This window comes from Triticum dicoccoides, chromosome 1B (assembly GCF_002162155.2).
Source record: "Triticum dicoccoides isolate Atlit2015 ecotype Zavitan chromosome 1B, WEW_v2.0, whole genome shotgun sequence".
In the NCBI taxonomy this organism is placed as follows: Eukaryota; Viridiplantae; Streptophyta; class Magnoliopsida; order Poales; family Poaceae; genus Triticum; species Triticum dicoccoides.
In genome coordinates this window covers 295,347,240-295,355,219 of record NC_041381.1, presented here as the reverse complement: position 1 = coordinate 295,355,219, position 7,980 = coordinate 295,347,240, and positions in this window count along the sequence as shown.

The following is a 7,980-nucleotide window of genomic DNA, read 5'->3' as shown; positions in this document are numbered from 1 at the left end:
CGGGGTCACTTTCGATCGTGAGTCTCTGCTCGTCTCCGCAAGCTAATAATACACTATGGTTTGGGTATTTGTTCTGAGTTGGCCTCTGGCCTTTACGTACTAACCACCACGCGAGAATAGATATGGGCCTCGACGTCGCACTATCAGCCGAAGCTTTGTGAGACGTCCAGTTCAGCAGTGCGGCACGGTCGGATCGTGCTGGCCATCCGAGGCGGTGCTAGTATCCACCCTGCTCGCAACGACCCGAAGTGCTGCGGGCGATTGGCCCAAGACCCCGGAGTGCTTAGGATGTAGACCGGCGGGGAGCTCTCTGCTGAGCCTAGGTAGGGCTGCGACGTGTTGATCTTCCGAGGATGGGCATTGACCCCAGAAAGGTGTGTCCGGCCAGAGTGATCGAGCGTGTTGGGTAACGTGGTGCACCCCTGCAGGGAAGTTATATATTCGAATACCGAGTGCACGGTAATGGACGTTCAGACTTATATCCTGATCTTATACAACAAATGGATACTTGAGATATGTGGCTCCGGGATTGCTTTCTCGCAGGGAGTCGAGGAAGGATCTCTGGGCATTAATGTTACAACATGTTTGTTAAATATTAAACTACTATTCTTTACTCTTCTACATGCTGCAAGATGCTTGGAGCTACTTGAAGATGATAGTCTTCGATAGGCTAGGCCTTCCCCCTCTATTCTGGCATTCTGCAATTCAGTCCACAGATACAACCCTTCCATTTGATACCAATGCATACTTAGTATAGATCTGATGCTTGCGAGAACTTTGGATGAGTACTCATGGTTGCTTTGCTCCCCCTTTTCCCCTTCTTTCTTCTTTCCGGTTGATGCAACCAGATGGAGGATCCCTGGAGCCAGATGCCACCGCCGATGGATGCTACTACTTGGACGCCTACGACGACCAGGAGTAGTTTAGGAGGTCCCAGGCAGGAGGCCTTGCCTCTTCGATCGTGTTGCTTTTGTGCTAGCCTTCTTAAGGCATCCTTGTTTAACTTATGTATGTACTCAAATATTGTTGCTTCCGCTCACTCTTGTGTATCGAGCTTGTATTCGAGCCCTCGAGGCCCCTGGCTTGTAATATAAAGCTTGTATTATTTTGATTTGTTTCTAGAGTTGTGTTGTGATATCTTCCCGCGAGTCCCTGATCTTGATCGTACACATTTGCATGTATGATTAGTGTATGATTGAATCGGGGGCGTCATAAGTTGGTATGAGAGCCGACCGCCTGTAGGATCCCCCTTTCCAACTCCTTGGCCGAAGTTGAGTCTAGTCTTTGAAAAACTAATTTGCTAACATGGTTGTGTGGCTTACGGGCCCACGTCGCCATTGGGTGATATTAGGATCTTTTATTCCTCGTCTACACTCTCGGACACTGATCTCTCTTCTATTCGGGTTAAATAGTTTTGCAAACTATAACTCTAGGTTCATGTAAATACTTCTCCTGGAGAGCCCCTTCATTCCAAATGATGGCCCGCTTCACCAGAAGATTTTGAAGATACTCTTCGATGTTTTACCGAGTCCCTCGTACCCTTCGCTGCTGCGATCCCTACCACCGATAAATCCTTATGCGTAACTACCTATGTTGTCGTTCATACCTTCATCCCCAGTTGCTCTTGTTATTAGAAGATGTCCTGAAATACTCTTTGATGTTCCGACAATTCTTTATGCTTACTGCCCTGCAGTTCCTTGCCGCATGAATACCCCTAGGGATAATTACTCGCTCTTATAGAGTATCCATTCATCCCAAGTTATTCTTATGCTTCATAAGATACTTTGTAATACAATCCGAGCTTTTGAGGACCTCTATCGCCAATTGCTCTAGAAGGTCTTACATGCCTACACTCTGGCTATTTCCATATGCCTAGCTGTATCCATTGATGTGCTTTCTCATTGTCATTTTGAGTCTTTCGATTTGATATGTTGTGAGTAGTCACAATCATCAGTTGGTCCCTATAAATTATCATTCTAGCTTAAACATCTTCCTGAACATGAGCTGGTTCTCGGCCAATCAGATTGCCATCGGTTGTACCCTGAGTCTATTCAACTTATCCATTCTTGATCAGAGTGCTTGCTTCTGATCCCTTGATTTGGGAATCATAATTCCTTTGCATTTGAGCTTTGAATTAGTCAGTTGTTTCTATAATCTGATTTCTTTGCATGTTTTCTTCTTCTGGCTGAGTATCGATACTCACATCAGATCCCTCGTGTACCACCAGATACTTTGTTGGGTTTTATCCAATAGGGTCCTTCATATTTAGTAACCTTGTGAGCTTCCCTCGGATACATAATGCCTTTGGTAAATTGTATCCCCTGCTTTTATCAACCATGCTCTGCTTCCGAGGTTGAGTTATTTATTCCTAAAGTTTGTGGTATGTGTTCCTAAGATGCCCCGATGGGTTGAACCTATGCCTTCCACAAGCTGTGTGAACCCGGAAACTTCTACGGGTCATACTCTACTAGTGTTATGCTAGATAAAATCTGAACACTATGGCTTTGTCGAAAATGAGAAGTCAATGATAGGTTATGCATTGATGAAGTGGGAGTCGACCTTGAGCCTTTGCGTTCATGCCCATGGACCCGATGTGGAACTTATCAGGGAAGCTTCTTGAAATAATAATAATCCCTTTTTGATAAGTTCATCTTGTATCTATGTTTGGTCCTTCACAATCGTGTTTCCGACCAGATTGTTCTTCTTTGATCTCAGTTCTCGGACAAGTTAAAGTACTTGTCTTCTGCAGATCTTCTCATCTATCCAACCTTTATCCGGTTCTACCTTCGAGTATTACCCTCTGGTATCTCGAGTATATCATGGAACTACGTAGCTTCTTTTAAGTCCTTCATCAACTATTATTTCTCACTGATTCTAATTTTTCACTAGTTCGGAGTTGTTAGACACTCGAGAATACAGATAACTGATTCGAGTCTACGCTTTCCTTTCCATTGTTTTGTTTAATCTTTCTGGTAACCTATCTTATCTGAGCAGTGATAATTCCCTGCTTATGTAAACACCTCGGTGTACAAGCTCTGTCAGTAAGACCTTGTTACTATTGTTGATGACATTCTGGTAGCCACCAATGGACGAGAACTTTGCCTATTGGTCCGCCTCATCTTAACGAGCAGGAAAATGGTTCTCTTCGACCCTCGCCCTTGGTACCAACGTTGTTGCCAACATAACTGACATGCTATCCTCTGACCTGCCTTGCTGTCATGGCCATGCAAAATGATTAGCCCCTTCCTACTATTTAACCCAAATGGTGGGCCCATAACCCACAGTTCCACAGGATCGAAACCTGACCCTCCTGTACAACCTTGACTCCGAAATATTCTTTGCACTTGGCTTCGTATGTAAATCACGAGCCACCTTCCCAGTCATCTATTCTGGTATCAGACAAAATACTTATTCCCATTGCTCTGAACCCCTTTCACCCTCTGTTCAGGCAATGAACGATTGCCTACCCGTTTGAAACTTCTTATTGCACCTCCTTACCTTGGTCTCGATGACTTTCCTGAATTTCAATTCGCGGGATGCCTCTATGCCACGTTCACTGAGATAACCCCAGGTACCTATCTTGTGTTGGACTCCGTCCTTCCCGAGTCTTTCCCCCTTACTCCACCCCTTAAATCTTGGGACGAGATTTCTTTTAGTGGAGGAGAATTGTGACGTACGGATAATTAAGCTACAGTAATCCCCTGTTAATGGTGCCATGTCATCACATTTACTGTTGTTAAATCCCACGTTGTTTCAAACGGGTTCACATTTCATTTTCAAGTTAAAGTCAAAATTCAAAAATTCTCGAGTGGTAAAACTAAAATGTTCGGATAATTCTATAAATTCCCCTGACCTTTGTCAAGTTGAGACCAGCTCAAATTGACTCACAAATAAATTCCTAGGGATTCAATAAGTGGTCCAAATGCATCTATATTGGCCTTTTCAATTAAGCAAATCTTCTCAACCTTTGCAAATGCCTCAAAAACTTTTCTGCAGCCCTAGGATATTGCATATCATTTTTGTACAAAGTTGGAGCTTCGACAAAAATCAATTACTATCTATTCTAAATAAGAAACACTAGCAGTTTTTTTAGAAAAAAAGAGGAAAGAGAGAAGACCCTGCTCCTGTTTCTCCCTGGGCCTCGGCCTACCCAATGCCAGCCCAGCCCCCACAGCCCCCTCGGTCGCCTTTGACCTCCCGCTACAGGAGGGCGACCGAGGGTACGCGTCTTCGCCGTTGCCCTCGAACCACCTCGCCACCTGCACCGCTATAGGGAGCCATAGGAGGATAAGAGCATCCCCAAGCCCTCCCCCTCTCGCCCAAAATATCTCCACCTCGCTCTCTCTCTCTCTCTCGCACGCGCCCCCTCCTCAGATCCCCTTTCACCCGACCGCTCCTGTGGTCGCCGGCGTGCACCACCGCAGCAACTCACACCCCCGCGCCCTCTTGTCGAGTCCACGAGTCCCTCCGTCGTTTGCCTCATCGGCCTCTGATACGTCTCCAACGTATCTATAATTTTTGATTGCTCCATGCTACTTTATCTACTGTTTTAGGCAATATTGGGCTTTATTATCCACTTTTATATTATTTTTGGGACTAACCTATTAACCGGAGGCCCAGCCCAGATTTGTTGTTTTATGCCTATTTCAGTGTTTTGAGGAAAAGGAATATCAGACGGAGTCAAAACGGAACGAAATCAACTGGAGAAGTTAATTTTGGAAGGAAACCAATCTGTTGGGCTTGGAGTGCACGTCAGGGGATTCCCGGGCTATCCACGAGGGTGGGGGGCGCGCCCCTCCCCCCTAGGTGCGGCCCCCTACCTCGTGAGCACCCTGGGGGTCCACCGACGTACCCCTTGCACCCATATATACCTACGTACCCTAAAACTTCCAGAACAGAAGATAGATCAGGAGTTCCGCCGCCGCAAGCCTCTGTAGCCACCAAAAACCAATCGGGACCCTGTTCCGGCACCCTGCCGGAGGGGGATCCCATCACTGGTGGCCATCTTCATCATCTCGTGCTATCCATGACGAGGAGGGAGTAGTTCACCCTCGGGGCTGAGGGTATGTACCAGTAGCTATGTGTTTGATCACTCTCTCTCTCGTGTTCCATCTATGGCACGATCTTGATGTATCCCGAGCTTTGCTATTGTAGTTGGATCTTATGATGTTTCTCCCCCTCTACTCTCTTGTGATGAATTGAGTTTCCCCTTTTGAAGTTATCTTATTGGATTGAGTCTTTTATGAACACTTGATGTATGTCTTGCATGGGATAACCGTGGTAACAATGGGTTATTCTATTGATCCACTTGATGTATGTTTTGGTGATCAACTTGCGGGTTTCGTGAAACTTGGGAACCTATACATAGGGGTTGGCACACGTTCTTAACTCTCCGGTAGAAACTTTGGGGCACTCTTTGAAGTACTTTTATGTTGGTTGGATGAATCTGAGATTGTGTGATGCATATCATATAATCATGCCCACGGATACTTGAGGTGACAATGGAGTATCTAGGTGACATCAGGGTTTTGGTTGATTTGTATCTTAAGGTGTTATTCTAGTACGAACTCTTTTATAGATCGATCCGAAAGAATAACTTTGTGGTGGTTTCGTACCCGACCATAATCTCTATGTTTGTTCTCCGCAATTAGTGTCTTTGGAGTGACTCTTTGTTGCATGTTGAGGGCTTTTCATATGTTCTATCTATGTTATTATTGTTGAGAGAACTTGCATTAGTGAAAGTATGAACCCTAGGCCTTGTTTCCTACCATTGCAATACCATTTACGCTCACTTTTACTGCTCGCTACCTTGCTGTTTTTATTATTTCAGATTACAAAACCTATATCTACTATCTATTTTGCACTTGTATCACCATCTCTTCACCGAACTAGTGCACTTATACAATTTACCATTGTATTGGGTGTGTTGGGGACACAAGAGACTCTTTGTTATTTGGTTGCAGGGTTGTTTGAGAGAGACCATCTTCATCCTACGCCTCCTACGGATTGATAAATCTTAGGTCATCCACTTGAGGGAAATTTGCTACTGTCCTACAAACTTGTGCACTTGCAGGCCCAACAACGTCTACAAGAAGAAGGTTGTGTAGTAGACATCAACCTCGACCATCGGTTCGAGCACAGCGGCGTCGCAACGCCCCGTTCGAGGTCGTCTTCAACCTCGGACCACCGCCGGCATTCGTCTTCTATTCCGGCACCGTCGAGCCCTCCCCGAGCCCACTTAGCACCTCTACAGGATCGCTGTGAGCTTCTGCTCCGGTTCCCCCTATTTTTCCCCATTGAACCACTGCCGTAGGCCGCCATCACCATCGCGCCCGATGCCGTCGGAGCTCGTGCTCACGACGTCATCGCCCGCCCTCCCGCGCGCCCCTGGCCACGCACGGCCACGCCCTTGGCCGCCTGCGCGTGCCCCCGCTCGCGCCCGCTGCTCCCTGGCCGCGCCCGCCTGCGCGGTCTCGCCCTGCCCGTTGGCTCCTTTCCCCGGTGGCCCAGCTGCGCCCCGCCGAGCCCCTGCCCCCGCCTCGGCCTACTGCCGTCCGCCCTGTCGCCCCCGTCGCGTGCTCTGCCGCGTCACTCCCCCAGTCGCCGCGTCCCTCTACGGCCTGGCCTCGCCGGAGGTGGCACTCAGCGACCACGCCCCTCGCCCGGTGCCCTCTCACCGACCCGGCCAGCTCCCGTGGCCAGCGCCCATGGCCAGCACCCCGCCATGCTCGGGTTCGCCCCTTCTCGGGCATGCGTGTTGGGTTATGTAGTAATTTCAAAAAAAATCCTACGCACACGCAAGATCATGGTAATGCATAGCAACGAGAGGGGAGAGTGTTGTCCACGTACCCTCGCAGACCGTAAGCGGAAGCGTTATGACAACGCGGTTGATGTAGTCGTACGTCTTCACGATCCGACCGATCCAAGTACCGAAAGTACGGCACCTCCGAGTTCAGCACACATTCAGCTTGATGATGATCCCCGGACTCCGATCCAGCAGGGTGTCGGGGATGAGTTCCATCACCACGACGGCGTGGTGACGATGATGATGTTCTACCGATGCAGGGCTTCGCCTAAGCACCGCAACGATATGACTGAGGTGGAATATGGTGGAGGGGGGCACCACACACGGCTAAGGAACGATCACGAAGATCAACTTGTGTGTCATGGAGTGCCCCCCTGCCCTCGTATATAAAGGAGCAAGGGGAGGAGGGCCGGACAAGGAGGAGGAGGTGCGCCCAAGGGGGGAGTCCTACTCCCACCGGGAGTAGGACTCCTCCTTTCCTAGTAGGAGTAGGAGAGAAGGAAGGGGAAGAGAGAAGGGAAGGAAGGAGGGGTGCGGGCCCCTCCCTCTAGTCCAATTCGGACTAGTCCTTGGGGGGGCGTCCTGCCCTAGGCAGCCCCTCTCTCTTTCCCGTATGGCCCAATAAGGCCCAATACTTCTCCCCGGCGAATTCCCGTAACTCTCCGGTACTCCGATAAATACCCGAATCATTCAGAACCTTTTCGAAGTCCGAATATAGTCGTCCAATATATCAATCTTTACATCTCGACCATTTTGAGACTCCTCGTCATGTCCCCGATCTCATCCGGGACTCCAAACTCCTTCGGTGCATCGAAACTTATAAACTCATAATATAACTGTCATCGAAACCTTAAGCGTGCGGACCCTACGGGTTCGAGAACTATGTAGACATGACCGAGATACGTTTCCGGTTAATAACCAATAGCGGAACCTGGATGCTCATATTGATTCCCACATATTCTACGAAGATCTTTATCGGTCAAACCTCATAACAACATACGTTGTTCCCTTTGTCATCGGTATGTTACTTGCCCAAGATTCGATCGTCGATATCTCAATACCTAGTTCAATCTCGTTACCGGCAAGTCTCTTTACTCGTTATGTAATGCATCATTTCGCAACTAACTCATTAGTCACATTGCTTGCAAGGCTTATAGTGATGTGCATTACCGAGA